Source organism: Muntiacus reevesi, chromosome 11 (assembly GCF_963930625.1).
Source record: "Muntiacus reevesi chromosome 11, mMunRee1.1, whole genome shotgun sequence".
Lineage (NCBI taxonomy): Eukaryota > Metazoa > Chordata > Mammalia > Artiodactyla > Cervidae > Muntiacus > Muntiacus reevesi.
The window spans coordinates 36,099,672-36,116,257 of record NC_089259.1 but is presented as its reverse complement, the minus strand read 5'-3'; the positions used below and the strand labels follow the sequence as shown (position 1 = coordinate 36,116,257).

At 43.4% G+C, this 16,586-nt stretch overlaps 1 pseudogene; it reads right to left on the bottom strand.

The window, feature by feature from the left end:
- Positions 1-1,349, bottom strand: part of LOC136144129 (MLV-related proviral Env polyprotein-like) — a 112,339-nt pseudogene extending 110,990 nt beyond the window's left edge.
- Between the last annotated feature and the right edge of the window lie 15,237 nt (positions 1,350-16,586).

Below are 16,586 nucleotides of genomic sequence, written 5' to 3'. Positions count from 1 at the left end.
TTTATATAGCTGCTCCCATCGGTGAACCATACTAGCTCACTGTTGCTTAAGGGAACATCAGTTAAGTCTTTTCGTGCCGCCAGGGCCTCAGCCAGTATCTCATTGCAGTCATGGAGAGGGCGGTCCTTCTCTGGGTTAGGTAGGAGCGTGGCCGGATTTAGGAAGCAAGGGGTCTGAAAACGCACCCGTGGGGCATCGAGCAGCAAGGCCTGGTAGTGTGTCAAGCGGGCATTGGAGATCCACTTACCCGGCGGCTGCTTTAAAACCCCTTCGATGGCGTGGGGGGTGTACACCAAGAGTTGCTGTCCATACGTCAACTTGTCAGCGTCGCGGACGAGGAGGGCTGTAGCTGCAATGATGCGAAGGCAAGGGGGCCACCCAGCGGCCACCGGGTCTAATCGCTTCGAAAGGTATGCTACCGGCCGCTTCTATGGTCCCCATTGTTGCGTCAAGACCCCCTTTTTTATTCCTTGCTTCTTATCTACAAACAGCTGGAATGGCTTATTTGGGTTAGGCAGGGCAAGGGCTGGGGCTTTTAGTAGGGCCTGTCTAAGCGTCTGGAAAGCCTTTTTCATTGGCTCAGTCTAAGTCCAGTTTGGGGTTTCTTTACTTCCCTCATATAAGGGCCGGGCCTTCTCAGTAAACCCCATAATCCACAGTCTGCAATATCCAACAGTCCCCAGAAACTCTCTCACCTGGCGAGGGGTTTTGGGCTCTGGTATCTGCAATATTGTTTCTTTCATGGCCTGAGTTAGCCACCTTTGTCCCTGCAGGATCTTATACCCCAAATAGGTGACCTCTTGCCGGGCTATTTGTGCCTTCTTTGCACTAGCACGATACCCCAAGATGCCTAGGGTCTGTAAGAGGTCCCCGGTGGCACGGCTGCATGCCTCCTCTGTGGTTCCAGCCAACATGAGGTCATCTACATATTGTAGCAGAATGACCTCTGGGTGGCAAACCCGATATTCGCAGAGGTCCTCACTCAGAGCCTCATTAAACAAGGTAGGGGAGTTCTTGAAGCCCTGTGGGAGACAGGTCCAAGTTAATTGTACTACCGGTTGGCCCTCCCCCTCAGTCCACTCAAAGGCAAATATCTCCTGGCTCTGGGCCGCCAGGGATAGGCTGAAAAAGGCATCTTTCAAGTCCAACACAGTATACCAAGTGTACTCAGGCAGTAAACTGCTCAGGAGGGTATATGGGTTAGGGACAGTGGGGTGTATGTCACTCACCCGCTTGTTGACTTCTCGCAGGTCTTGGACAGGTCTGTAATCTGTCCCCCCTGGCTTCTTCACTGGCAGTAAGGGAGTGTTCCAAGGGGATTGGCATCGCCTGAGAATTCCGGCATCCATGAGACGTCGAATGTGGGGAGTGATCCCCCGCCGAGCTTCCTGGCTCATGGGGTACTGTTTTACCCTCACAGGAACTGCCTCTGCCTTTAGCTCGATGACGACCGGATGTCTCTGTTTGGCTAGTCCCATCCCTGCCGTTTCTGCCCAGGCCAATGGGTATTTATGGACTCACGGTTGTACATCTAGTGTTATGGTCTCTGAGGGCTTAGGCACAAAAAGTCTGTATTCATTTCTTAAGGCTAGGGACAAGACATGTATCAGTTGTCCAAGTCCATCCGTGACTGACATTCCCCCAGGGTCAAAATGGATCTGAGCATTAACTTTAGTCAACAAGTCCCGTCTAAGTAGAGGGGCTGGGCATTCTGGTATCACCAAAAACGAATGGGACACCTGGTGGGTCCCCAGATTTACTTTCCGTTCTGTGGTCCAACAATATCTTTTTGTCCCCGTGGCTCCTTGCACTAAGCTGGTTTTTTTAGACATTGGTCCCAGTTTTTTATTTAAAACAGAGTGTTGGGCGCCAGTATCTACCATGAAGCCAACGGGTTTCCCCTCCACATGTATGGTTACCCAGGACTCGGGGAGGGGCACCGAGTCTTGACTCCCCTAGTCACTGTCTTCCCCCGCATATAGAACTCGAGTTCCAGGGGAAATTTTCTCTCTCTGGGTCATTCCTCTCTTTGAGTCCCTCTTAGGGCACTCGTTTTTCCAGTGCCCCTGTTCTTTGCAGTAGGCGCACTGATCCTTCTTTAGGGCCTGCCTTTTTGGTTTTTCTTTTTCTCCCATCCGGGGGTCTCGAGGTTCCCTCAATTCTGTTCCGGCCTTTATCCCAGCAAAAAGGATCTGGGCTAGCTCCCTCTGGTTCTTCCGGTTTTCCCTCGCCCTATGTTCCCTATCTTCTTTCCTGATCTTCTCAGCTAATTTCCTTTCCTCCCGTCGAATTTGTTTTTCCCTTTCTTCTGGGGTCTCCCTATTATTAAATACCTTTTCAGCTACTTTCAGTAAATCCTGTATTGTCTGTTCTCCCAATCCCTCTACCTTTTGTAATTTCTTCCTAATATCTGGGGCTGCCTGATTTACAAACGCTAACAGAACTGCAGCGCGTGACTCCTCAGCCTGGGGGTCCATAGGTGTATATTGCCTGAAAGCTTCCGTCAGCCTCTCTAGGAAGGCTGCTGGGCTCTCAGTGGGCTCTTGCCTTACTAGATTTACCTTTGCCAGATTCGTCGGCTTTTTTGCTGCAGCCCGCAGGCCAGCCATTAGAGTCTGGCGGTACACTCGGAGATGCTCCCTACCCTCCACCCGCTCAAAATCTCAATTAGGCCGCAACAGAGGAAACCCCTCGTCCACGAGATGAGGCTGGGCGGTTGGTCTCCCGTCGGCCCCCGGGACCCGTTTCCGTGCCTCTGCCAGGATTCGCTCCCGTTCTTCCGTGGTGAAGAGCACCTGCAACAGCTGCTGACAATCGTCCCAGGTGGGGTTATGAGTGAACAAAATGGAATCTAAGAGGTCAATGAGGCCTTGGGGTTTCTCTGAGAAAGGAGGGTTCTGGGTTTTCCAATTGTACAGGTCACTCGTGGAAAAGGGCCAGTACTGATAGGTTCGCTCTCCGTCCGGGTTAGCTGGTCCCACTCGGACGGGGAGTGCCTGAACAGTGGATGAAGGTAACTCTGGGTCCCCAGGGTCTTGCCCACCCCTATCTCCCCTAGTTCTCCCCCGGGTCCCCAGTGCCAGTCCCCCCTCATGGTCAGTTCCCGTTGGCCCTTTTAAACCTCTCGGTTCACCCGTGGGAGCTTCTCTCCTTGGAGGGGGTTGCGAGGAGGGCACATATGGCGGAGGCCTTATCTCCGTTTCTAGATCTATCAGGTTTGGATAAGATGATTCCTGAAGGACTGGTTTTGGGTCTTCTTTCTTTTTGGTTTCCTCCGGGGGGATCTCCATCACCAGGACCTGTGAATTGGAGGAACTAGGAAGTGTATAAACAAAAGGTTTTAACCATTTAGGTGGATTTTCCACTAAATCCTGCCAGACCATGACATAGGGGACCTGATTCGGATGGCCCCAGGGATCAGGAGCCATAATCTTCTCCTTCACAGCCTGTATGATGGACGGTTGAAAGGTGCCTTCCAGAGGCCATCCTACCCGAAAGGCGGGCCACTCTGCAGAACAAAAAGTTATTAATTTACTTTTCTTGACTAGCAAAGACAAGTTATGGGCCCTGGCCCTGACATCCGAAAAATGGTCAGTCATGAGAGAAAGTGGGGTAGATTCTTTCTGACCCATGGTTAAAATAAATGGTAAGGAAGAAAGAGAGAGAAAGTCACTGAGAACAACCACCAAAAATCTTACCGGGAGTGGTGGCGGCCAAGAGGTTGGACTTATGGTATGCTTTTGGAACTGTTTATGTGCCTACATCATTGTACGGAAGTTTTCTTGCTGGGGGCGGGCACCCTAGGGGTTTCTAGCCCGTTCCGTGACCCCCTTATCCTCTCACGGGAGTCTTCAAGTGGCAGGCACCCTAATGGCCTTTAAGTGCCTGACCCGTGCCCACAAGAAGAATTTTAGGCCACGTCCTCAGTTAGGGATGTTAAAGGAGAGTTTCACCCGGTCGGGCTCTAGTTACTGAGGCTCACTTATTGTAGGGCCTTCAGAGTCCGCCAGAGTGTAGCCCTGGCCAGGATTCATCAATTGCCCCACAACCGTTCGCCTGTTCACTGAAACTCCCGAAAAGAAAAGGAGTGGAGGGGAGATCGGAGAAGAAGAGAAGGAGAATAAATCAGAAGAGAAAAGAACGATGCCCCAGTAGAGAACGAGAATAGAGACAATGCCGGCACACACAAAAACACGGAGAGCCGAAGACAAACACACGGACAAACAAACGTCGGCCGACGACACAGCGCTGGATTTTCGGGCCCCCTGAATTTCACCTTACTGAATGGCGTCCGCTGTTCACCAGACTCGGGGTCGGGAGAGGAACTTTTTTCCCCGCGAAGTCAGCTGCCTCCCAGCGCGTCCGCTGGCCTTGGCTTTACACCGGCTGGTCCCCCCCTTTCTAGAAAGCCTTCCCTGCAGAGTCGGCTGCTTCCCAGCGCGTCCGCTGGCCTTGGCCTTATGCCGGCTAATCCCCCTTTACAGAAAGCCTTCTTTCTGTGCCAGATACGCACCCTCCTGCTGCCCAACAGGGCCCTGAATTTACTGTGGTCTTTCCTGAGCACCGGTGTTATTATTTATCCTTCCCCCTTTGTCCTGGAAGCGTTCTCTTCTCCCGGTCAAGGGATCCCGGACGAGCCCCCAAATGTTATGCCCAATGTCCGAATCCCCGAGCGGGAAGAGAGAAGGCTTCCAAGGCAATGCAACTCACAAAAAAAGGGAAGTTTATTACTGACTCGAGCCAGGGCCTTCTGCCTCCGCTATCACAGTGGTGCAGGGTCAGAAAAAGCCCTGAGCCCAAGCTGTTACAGAAATTTATAAGACATGCATAATCAATTAGTAGCTGGCTTAAGCGGATTGGTTACATGTTTACAAAGCAATTCTATTGGTACAGACTTTCGCGGGCTTTTTCAAACCTGGGCTTTCGCGGGCTTTCTCAAACCTGGGCTTTCACGGGCTTTTCAGCTTTCCCCTTTGTCTCTTACTGGGCGCATATTGATTGGCTGGCTTCAGGTTACCTGATGGGGGTGGGGAATCTTACCATTTCGGGGAAAGCTAAAACTTAGGTCCAGGCTGCCTGTCATAGAATTAACCTTGGCAGCCTCACACTTATGTCTCCTGGCTATTCTTTGGAACTCTGCATTCAAATGGGTATATCTTTCCTTTTCTCCTTTGCTTTTCACTTCTCTTCATTTCACAGCTATTTGTAAGGCCTCCTCAGACAACCATATTGCCTTTTTGCATTTCTTTTCCATGGGGATGGTCTTGATCCCTGTCTCCTGTACAATGTCACAAACCTCCGTCAATAGTTCATCAGGCTCTCTGTCTGTCAGATCTAGTCCCTTAAATCTATTTCTGATTTCCACTGTATAGTCATAAGGGATTTGGTTTAGGTCATACCTGAATGGTCCAGTGGTTTTCCCTACTTTCTTCAGTATAAGTTTGAATTTGGCAATAAGGAGTTCATGATCTGAGCCACAATCAGCTCCTGGTCTTGTTTTTGCTGACTGTATAGAGCTTCTCCATCTTTGGCTGCAAAGAATATAATTAATCTAATTTCAGTGTTGACCATCTGGTGATGTCCATGTGTAAAGTCTTCTCTTGTGTTGTTGGAAGAGGGTGTTTGCTAATGAAAGGTTGTTGCTGAACGATAAGACGCTGGGATTCTTGGGCTCTGAAGGAGAGGAAATCAATTCGGGGCCTGAGACGAGGCTGGATGGCTCAGAGCTTTTGTGTAGTAAAGCTTTATTAAAGTATAAAGGAGATAGAGGAAGCTTCTGACATAGGCATCAGAAGGGGGCAGAAAGAGTATCCCCCTGCTAGTCTTTAGCTGTATGTTATATAGTCACTTGCAGTCTGTTAATGAAAAGAAAGGAATGTCATAAAATTTAGAATGGCTCCAGATAATTCATCTCTGGCCATAAACGATTGACTTGAATCTTGTAGAAGGGCAGATTACCAAACAAATAGTTTCGTTTACATAGATTAGGGGAACAATATCTGAGTAAGTAGGTTGGGCCATTTGGCAGAACTTAGAGTCTGGGGTAAATTAACATATCTTAAGACAAACATTTCCATAAGAAAAAAATTTATTGGTTAACTCAAGGTTTGAGAATAGCTAGCTTCAGATGAAACCAGGTATCATGGCAACATAGCATTTTAAGAAACCTCCTTTTAAGTTTGCATAGAGAAGAAAAAAGTATCGCTAGTCTATTTCCTCCTGCTGCTTAAGAGAGTTAAAAATGTCTGGCACTTGCAGCCTATTTCCTCTGTTTGGAGATCTCTGGCCTTCCTGCCTGTTACCCTCTCACTATGACCAATGTGTTCTCTTGTCAAAATTCTATTAGCCTTTGCCCTGCTTCATTCCGTACTCCAAGGCCAAATTTGCTGGTACTCCAGGTGTTTCTTGACTTCCTAATTTTGCATTCCAGTCCCCTATAATGAGAAGGACATCTTTTTTGGGTGTTAGTTCTAAAAGGTCTTGTTTGTCTTCATAGAACCGTTCAACTTCAGCTTCTTCAGCGTTACTGGTCGGGGCATAAGCTTGGCTTACCATGATATTGAATGGTTTGCCTTGAAACAAACAGAGATAATTCTGTCGTTTTTGAGATTGCATCCAAGTACTGCATTTCAGACTCTTTTGTTGACCATGATGGTTCCTCCATTTCTTCTAAGGGATTCCTGTCCACAGTAGTAGATATAATGGTCATCCGAGTTAAATTCACCCATTCCAGTCCATTTTAGTTTGCTGATTCCTAGAATGTCAACATTCACTCTTGCCATCTCCTGTTTGATCACTTCCAATTTGCCTTGATTCATGGACCTAACATTCCAGGTTCCTATGCAACATTGCTTGTTACAGGTTTGGACCTTGCTTCTGTCACCAGTCCCATCCACAACCGGGTGTTGTTTTTGCTTTGGCTGCATCCCTTCATTCTTTCTGGGGTTATTTCTCCACTGATCTCCAGCAGCATATTTGGCACCTACTGACCTGGGGAGTTCCTCTTTCAGTATCCTATCATTTTGCCTTCTCATACTGTTCATGGGGTTCTCAAGGCACGAATACTGAAGAGGTTTGCCATTCCCTTCTCTGGTGGGCCACATTCTGTCACACCACTCCACCATGACCTGACTATCTTGGGCGCTGGGAAGTGCGCCGGCTGCAACAGACCGCGCAGAAGCACGCCGGCTGCGATAGACTGTGCAGAAGCGTGGTGGTGAGGAACTACCCCTCGCCCAAGGTCAGGCATAACAACCAAGTGCACCAGGCTGGGACAGTGCAGGAGCACGGAAGAGAGGAGCTTCCCCAAGTCCAAGGTCAGGAGGGGTGGCCGAGAGGAGCTACCCTACCTCTCAGGTCAGGGGCAGTGACCGAGAGGAGCTACCACACGGCTGAGGTCAGGGGAGGTGACCGATTGGAGCTATCCCACCTCCAAGGAGCGGCTGCTGCAAGGCGCAGAAGGGCTGAGAGGAGCTACTCCACGTTCAAGGTCAGGAGGGGCGGCCATGAGAAGATACCCCTCCTCCGAGGTAAGGAGCAGTGGCTGCGCTTTACTGGAGCAGCCGTGAAGAGATACGCTATGTCCAAGGTAAGAAAAACCCAAGTAAGATGGTAGGTGTTGCAAGAGGGCATCAGAGGGCAGACACACTAAAACCATAATCACAGAAAACTAGTCAATCTGATCACAGGACCACAGTCGTGTCTAACTCAATGAAACTAAGCCATGCCCTGTGGGGTCACCCAATTGGGCATTATCAGAGCTTAATTAATCTTGAGGAAGAAAAATTTGCAACTTTTTCAGCTATAGTCTTCAACATGAGAGAAGAGTAATGCACAACTCCAATTCACTCTCATCATCCTGTTCCATACATAAAAGTGATGAAAAAAAAACTGAGAAACACTTGTGAAGTTCACAGTCAGAGGCATAAGCTTATTGAAGACTTTGACCTAAGCATAGGATTATACAGTATTTCCCATCCCTCCTAAAACTCATGACCACATTACTAAAATCTCTTCATAACAGTTATTTTGATCCAATACACCATGTCTGACTCAAAAAAAAAAAAAAAAATACAAGTCATACTAAAAGGCAAAAATACAATTTGAAAAGACAGAGCAAGCATCAGAATCAGATATGAATGTCATAGTTATTTGACAGAATATAAAATATATGTGGTTGATACACTGTACTTGATAAAATAACATGTAATAATGGATAGGCAAAATAAGAACAGAGATATATATCCTCAGAAAGAACCAAAAACAAAAGTACAGATTAAAAATCTTTAATGGAAATGAAGAGAACTTTTAATTGCCTAATTACTGAAATGGACATAGCTAGAGGAAAAACAAAATAATTGAGCATAAGGCTATCTCAATAAAAGCCACACAAACAAAAAAGTAAAGAGAACAACTGGGAAAAATAACATAATGTTCAAGAGTCTGGAACAACACAAAATATGTAACATATTCATAATGGATATTTCAGAAACAGAAGCGACAAAAATTATCACAATTAATGTCAGACATCAAAACACAAATTCAGGAATCTCAGAAAATATACAGCAAGACAAATGTCCCTTTTTAAAAAAAGCAAAATTACAGAAAATCAAAGATAAAGAAAAAAATCCTGAAATCAGAAGTAAAGGAAATTACTCCATCTTTAAAAGAAATAAAGAATTATATGTAACCTCTCCAAAACCATACCAACAAGAAAAGAGTGGCACAAAATGTCTAAAATGTTAAAAAAGAAAAAAAAAAAAAAAAACTATCAATATAAAATTCTACATCCTGTGAACTTATCCCTCAAAAGTGAAGAAAAAAAAAAAAATAAACATGCTCTCAAAAAAGCAAAAACTGAGGAACTGTGGGAAGAGGTAGTCCAAGATGGCAGAAGAATAGGATGGGGAGACCAGGTTTTTTTCCCACAAATTCGTCAAAGGATCATTTGAATATTGAGCAATTTCCACAAAACAGCTTTTGAACACTGGCGGAGAACATCAGGCAGCCAGAAGGCATCCCACTCTCTTCAAAACAAAGTAGGACAAAATATAAAAGACAAAAATGGAGACAAAAGATTTAGGGATGGAGACCCATCCTGGGGAGGGAGACATGAAAGAGGAGAAATTTCCACACAGTAGGAAATGCTCTCATAGGTGGTTCTGTGGGAAGTTTTGGAATCTCAGAGAGCAACATAATCAGGAGGGGAAAACAAAACAAAACAAAACAACAATAACAACAAAACAAACACAGAAAATACACCTAACAGCAACTGCCAGAGAAGTAGTCCAGATTCTCACATCTGCCACCAGCTAGTGGGGCCTGGGTAGGGAAGCTCAGGCTGCATCATTAGTCCTTAAGGTATGGACTGGGGCTGAATGCACAACCCAGACTGTGGGCTTGCCAGGGGGGGCGGGAGGGGGGACCTTTCCTGTCAAAAGGTTATAATGCAACACTGTGATCCTTGGTGAGCTCACAGAACAAAAGACTGAGTGAATACCAAAGAAGAGTTAGCTGACTGCAAATAGACCCCTGCTCACCAGAGGCAGAGAGACAGGCATGCAACAGCCAGTGCTGGAAGGCAAGGGGCTGCTATAATCTTGACCCCAGAGACTGCATCTTCCACCAAACTGTGAGCAGGCTCTCAGTTGCTAACCACGTCTTCCTGGGATCCTGGACCGTTGACATCTGCCAGGAGTGTCACAGCCTGAGATCAGCTTCCCAGAGGAGATACATGGCACAGGTGAGATGGTGCTCTCACAATGCTCCCAGGAAACCAAGCAACTGGGACCAGGGAGGTAATTAAGATGCACAGCTCGCCTGGAACAGTGTGCTTGCTGAGAACCCAGTCACCTGAGCTGCTTGAACCTGGGAAGGGCACAAAACGCTCAGTCCCTCTGGGTCTGTGCCCTTATGGAGTACCGAAAACTTGAGTGACTTAGAAATGGGAAGGTCATGAAATGCAGGGTCCACTTGGGACAGTGCTATTGCAGAATACCATGGAGTCTGAGCAGTATAGATCCAGAAAGTACATGTCACCTTGGGCTTTGGCAAAACCCAGTGTGGTCCATAAACTGTGAGCACTCCCCACACATGCCATCAGTATTTGTTTGTGTTCCCCACAACTCAACTGAACAAGTGAGCCTAAATAAGTGGCCACCTTCTCCCCCTTGTGTCAGGGCAGAAATTAGACCCTGAAGAGACTTGCAAACAGAGGAAGCCAAAATAAACAAAGAAGAGGGACCCACTCTGGATGTGACAGGTACAACAGGTTAAAACCCTGTAGTTAAAATGGACTGTGCATTGGAGGGGGCCCTATAGACCTCAATAACAAGTAATGGTTGGAACAAGGAACTATCTGACACTGAACCAACTCCACACTGCTCACAACAGCTCCAGAGAAATTCTTAGATATAGTCTTACTATTATCACTTTTTAATTTTTTAAAGTTAATTTCTTTATTACTCCTTTAATTTTCATTTTATAACCTACTATTGACTTTGTCAACAAAGGTCCATCTAGTCAAGCCATGGTTTTTCCAGTAGTCATGTATGGATGTGAGAGTTGGACTATATAGAAAACTGAGTGCCAAAGAATTGATGCTTTTGAACTGTGGTTTTGGAAAAGACCCTTGAGAGTCCCTTGGACTGCAAGGAGGCCCACCCAGTCCATCCTAAAGGAGATCAGTCCTGGGTGTTCATTGGAAGGACTAATGTTGAAGTTGAAACTCCAAAACTTTGGCCACCTCATGCGAAGAGCTGATTCATTTGAAAAGACTCTGATGCTGGGAAAGATTGAGGGCGGGGGGAGAAGGGGATGACAGAGGATGAGATGGTTGGATGGCATCACCAACTCAATGGACTTGAGTTTGGGTAAACTCTGGGAGTTGGTGATGGACAAGGAGGTCTGGCGTCCTATGGTTCATGGGGTAGCAAAGAGTCGGACATGACTGAGTGACTGAACTGAACTGAACCTACTATTAACTTGCAAAAAAAAAGAAAAAAGAAGAAAAAGAAACCCTATTTTTAAAGCAAATTTCATATATATATTTCTTTTAATTTTTGTGACTTACTTTGTTTTGTATTTTTTATATTGTATTTTTGAGAGTCTAATATCTATTCTAGATTTTTAGTCTTTGTTTTTGGTCTTTTTTTAATCGATTTTATACCTCTAAAAATCTATTCTTCAGTATCCATTTTCACTTAGGGACTTGATTACTGGCTTGATTGTTTTGTTACCTTTTGACTCTCCCTTTTCTCCTCAATGTAACGTCTATGTCCTTCCTCCCGCTTCTCATGTATACTTAGCTCTGTGAATCTCTCTGGGTATTCTGGGCTGTGGAGAATACTTAAGGAATTGATAACTGGTTAGATTTCTTTCTCCTTTGACTCCCATCTCTTCTCTTTCTCACCACCTCTATCTCACTACACCCTCTTCTCTTTTCTATATAATTCTGAGAATCTCTCTGGGTATTCCTTGCTGTGGAGAATATTTTCATTATTAGCCTAGATGATTTATCATCTGTGCTGTATGGATAATGAAGTCTTGAGACTACTGTAAGAATAAGATTGAAAGTCAGAGGCAGTAGGCTTAACAGCAAAACTTGAGGACATCAGAGATCTTCCAACTCCAGGGAAAATTAGCAGACAAGAGCTCACCCAAACGTCTCTGTACCTACACTGAATCCAAGCTCCACCCAAGAGCTAAGAAGTTCCAGTGCAAGACATACCATGATAATTCTCCAGAAAAACAGGAACACAACACCGAACATTAGCAGATAGGTTACCCCAAACCATGCTAAACCCAAAGACACTCCAAAACTCACTACTGAACACTTCATTGCACTCCAGAGAGAAGAGATCCAGCTCCATTCACCAGAACTCAGACACAAGCTCCCCCAACCAGGAAACCTTGACAACTCACTAGTCCAACCACACTCACAGGGAGCAGTCTCCACAATAAAGAAAAACCACGAACTTCCAGCCAACAGAAGGGGCTCCCCAAACACAGCAATCTAAACAAAATCCAAAGGCAGAGAAATAATCATCAGGTAAAGGAATGTGAAAAATACCCACCAAACTAAACAAAAGAGGAGATAGGGCGTCTACCTGGAAAAGAATTTAGAATAATGATAGTAAAGATGATTCAAAATCTTGAAAAAAAAAAAAATGGAGTTACAGATAAGTAGACTAGAGACAAGGACTGAAAAGATGCAATGAATGCTTAACAAGGACCAGAAGAAATAAAGAAGAGTCAAATAATAATGAATAATGAAATAATTGAGATCAAAACCACCCTGGAGGGAAACAACAGTAGAATAACTGAGGCAGAAGAGAGGATACCTGAGGTGGGAGATAGAATGGTGGAAATAAGTGAAGGATAGAGGAAAAAAGAAAAGATACTTAAAAGAAATTAGGACAACTTCAGAGACTTCTGGGGCAATATTAAATGTCCCAACATTCGAATAATATGTGTCAGAGAAGAAGACAAAAAGAAAGGGCATGAGAAATTAGTTGAGGAAAAAATAGTTGAAAATGTCCCTAAAATAGAGAAGGAAATAACAAACCAAGTCCAAGAAACACAGAGAGTACTAAACAGGATAAACCCAAGGTGAAACACCCCAATACACATATCAATCATAAAGAAGATCAAACACAAAGAGCAAATAGTAATAGCAACAAGGGAAAAGCAACAAATAACACACAAGGAGATCCCCATATGGATAACAACTGATCTTTCAATATAAGCACTTCAGGTCAGAAGGGAATGGCAGGATATTTGTAAAGTGAAGAAAGAGAAAAACCTACAACCAAGATTACTCTAATCAACAAGGATCTCATTCAGATATGGAGGAGAAATTACAAGCTTTACAGCAAGCAAAATCTGAGAGAATTCAGCACCACCAAACCGCACTTCAACAAATGCTAAAGGATCTTCTCTAGATAGGAAATGCAGAAAAGGTATATAAAATCAAACCCAAAACAACAAAGTAAATGGTAATGGGGTCATACTTCTTAATAATTACCTTAAATGTAAATGAGCTAAATGCCCCAACCAAAAGACAAAAGACTGGCTGAAAGGATACAAAAACAAGACCCCAATAGATGATGTCTACAGAAGATGCACATTAAACCAAGGAACACATACAGACAGAAAGTGAAGGGCTTTAAAATGATACTTATGCAAAGGGAGACCAAAAGAAAGCAGTAGTAGAAATATTCATATCAGATAATATAGGCTTTGCAATAAAAACCATGAAAAGTGACAAAGAAATATACTACATAATGATTAAAGGATCAATCTAAGAAAAAGATTTAACAATTATAAATATATATGCACCCAACCTAGAGGATAACCTCAAAATGTAAGGCAAATGCTAACAAATATGAAAGGGGAAATTAACAGTAACACAATAATAGTGGGGGTTTTAAATACCTCACTCACACCTTTGGATAGAACAACCAAACAGAAAATTAGCAAGCAAGCACAAGGTTTAAATAATACAATGGATCACTTAGACCTAATTTATATTTATAGGGCGTTTCAACACAAAACAATGAGTTTCACATATTTCCCAAGTGCACACAGAATATTCTCCAGGATTGACCACATGCTAGGTCATAAATTTAGCCCTGGTTAAAAAACAACAACAACAACAACAACTGAAATCATTTCAAGAATCTTTTCTGATCACAATGTGGTAAGATTAGATGTCAACTACAGGAAAAAAAAATATTAAAAATACAAACATAGGGAAGCTAAACAACATGCATCTGAATAACCTACAGACCAGGGAAGATATCAAAGAGGAAATCAAAATATGCATAGAAACAAATGAAAATACAGAAACAAAAACCCAAATGGGATTCAGTGAAAACAGTGCTAAGAAGAAGGTTCATAGCAATACAAGTTTACCTCAAGAAACAAGAGAAACATCAAATACCCTAACTTTACATCTAAAGCAACTAGAAAAAAGAAGAAAAGTAGAACCCCAAAGTCAGTAGAATGGAAAAATCATAAAAATCAGAGCATAAATAAATGAAAAGGAAATGAAGGAGACTAGCAAAAATCAGCAAAACTAAAAGCTGGTTCTTTGAGAAGAAGATAAATGAAATAGACAAGCCATTAGAAAGACTCATAAAAAAAAAAAAAAGGAAGATGAATCAATTCAACAAAATTAGAAATGAAAAGGGAGAAATCACAACAGACAACACAGAAATACAAAGGGTCATATGAGATTACCATCAGCAATTATTTGCCAATAAAATGGGGAGTTTGGAAGAATTGGACAAATTCTTCATAAAGTGTAACTTTCCAAAACTGAACCAGGAAGAAATAGAAAATCTTAACAGACCAACCACAAGCATAGAATTCAAACTGTAATAAAAAATTTTCAACAAGAAAAATGCCAGGACCAGATGGCTTCACAGGTGAATTCTACAAAAAATTTAGAGAAGAGCTAACACCTATCCTACTCAAAGTCTTCTAGAAAATTGCAGAGGAAGGTAAACTCCCAAACACGAGACTATCATCACCTTAATACCAAAAGCAGACAAAGATGTCATATAAAAAGAAAACTACAGGCCAATATCACTGATGAACCTAGGTGCAAATATCCTCAACAAAATTCTAGCAAACAGAATCCAACAGCATATTAAAAAGATTACATATTATGACCAAGTGGTCTTTATTCTAGGGATGCAAGGAATCTTCAATATTCTCTAATCAATGTGGTACACCATATTAACAACTTGAAAGATAAAAACCGCATGATTATCGCAATGTATTTTCATGGATCAGAAGAATCAATATAGTGAAAGTGAGTATAATAACCAAAGAAATCTATAGATTCAATGCAATCCCTATCAAGCTACTAATGGTATTTTTTCACAGAACTACAACAAATAATTTCACAATTTGTATGGAAACACAAAAAAACCTTGAATAACCAAAGCAATCTTGGGAAAGAATGGAACTGGATGAATCAACCCTCTGGAATTCAGACTATACTACAAAGCTACAGTCATCAAGACAGTATGGTATTGACAGAAAGACGTAAATATAGACCATTAGAACAATTAGAAAGCCCGGATACACATTCATGCACCTATGGAAACCTTATCTTTGACAAAGAAGGCAAAAATATGCAATGGAGATAAGGCAATCTCTTTAACAAGTGGCACTGGAAAAAGTGGTAAACAAACTCTAAAGAAATGGAATTAGGACACTTTCTAACACTACTAGTTCAGTTTAGTCACTCAGGCATGTCTGACTCTTTGCGACACAATGGACTGCAACACACCAGGCTTCCAAGTCCAAAATCAACTCCCAGATCTTGCTTAAACTCATGTCCACTGAGTCGGTGATGCCATCCAACCATGTCATTCTCTGTTGTCCCCTTCTCCTCCTGCCTTCAGTCTTTCCCAGCATAAGAGTTTTTCCATAGAGTCAGTTCCTCAAATCAGGTGGCTAAAGTATTAGAATTTCATCTTCAGCAACTATCCTTGCAATAAATATGCAGGATTGATTTCCTTATGATTGACTGGTTTGATGTAATTGCAGTTCAAGGGATTCTCAAGAATCTTCTCCAACACCAGAGTCTAAAATCATCAATTCTTCAGCCCTCAGCTATCTTTATCATCCATTCTCACATCCATACATGACTACGGGAAAAACCATAGTTTTTATTAGATGGACCTTTGTTGGCAAAGTGATGTCTCTACTTTTACACATGCTGTCTAGGATGGTCACAGCTTTTCTTCCAAGGAGCAAGCATCTTGTAATCTCAGGGCTTCACTCACCATTGGCAATGATTTTGGAGCCCCCCAAAATGGTTTCACTGTTTCCATTATTTCCTCATTTATTTGCCATGAAGTGATGGGACCAGATGCCATGATCTTAGTTTTCTGAATGTTGAAGCCAACTTTCACTCTGCTCTGGCACTTTCATCAAGAGGCTCTTCATTTCTTCTTCATTTTCTCCCATGATGATGATGTCTTCTGTGTATCTGAGGCTCCTGATATTTCTCCCAACAATCTTTATTCCAGTCGTGCTTCATCCAGCTGACATTTAGAATGATGTATTCTGCATATATGGGGGCTTTCCTGGTGGCTCAGAGGTTAAAGCATCTGCCTACAATGCAGGAGACCTGGGTTCCATCCCTGGGTTGGGAAGATCCCCTGGAGAAGGAAATGACAACCCACTCCAGTATTCTTGCCTAGAGAATCCCATGGACGGAGGAACCTGGTGGGCTACAGACCACAGGGTTGCAAAGAGTTGGACACGATTGAACGACTTCAGTTCAGTTCAGTTCAGTTCAGTTATTCTGCATGTAAGTTGAATAAACAGGGTGACAATATATAGCATTGACTTACTCCTTTCCTGATTTGGAACCAGTTTGTTGTTCCACGTCCAGTTCTAACTGTTGCTTCTTGACCTGCACACAGATTTCTCAGGAGGAAGGTGAGGTGTTCCTGTATTCCTATCTCTTTCAGAATCTTCCACAGTTTGTGGTGATCCACACAGTTGAAGGTTTTAGTGTAGTCAATAAAACAGAAGTAGATGTTTCCTGGAACTCTCTTGCTTTT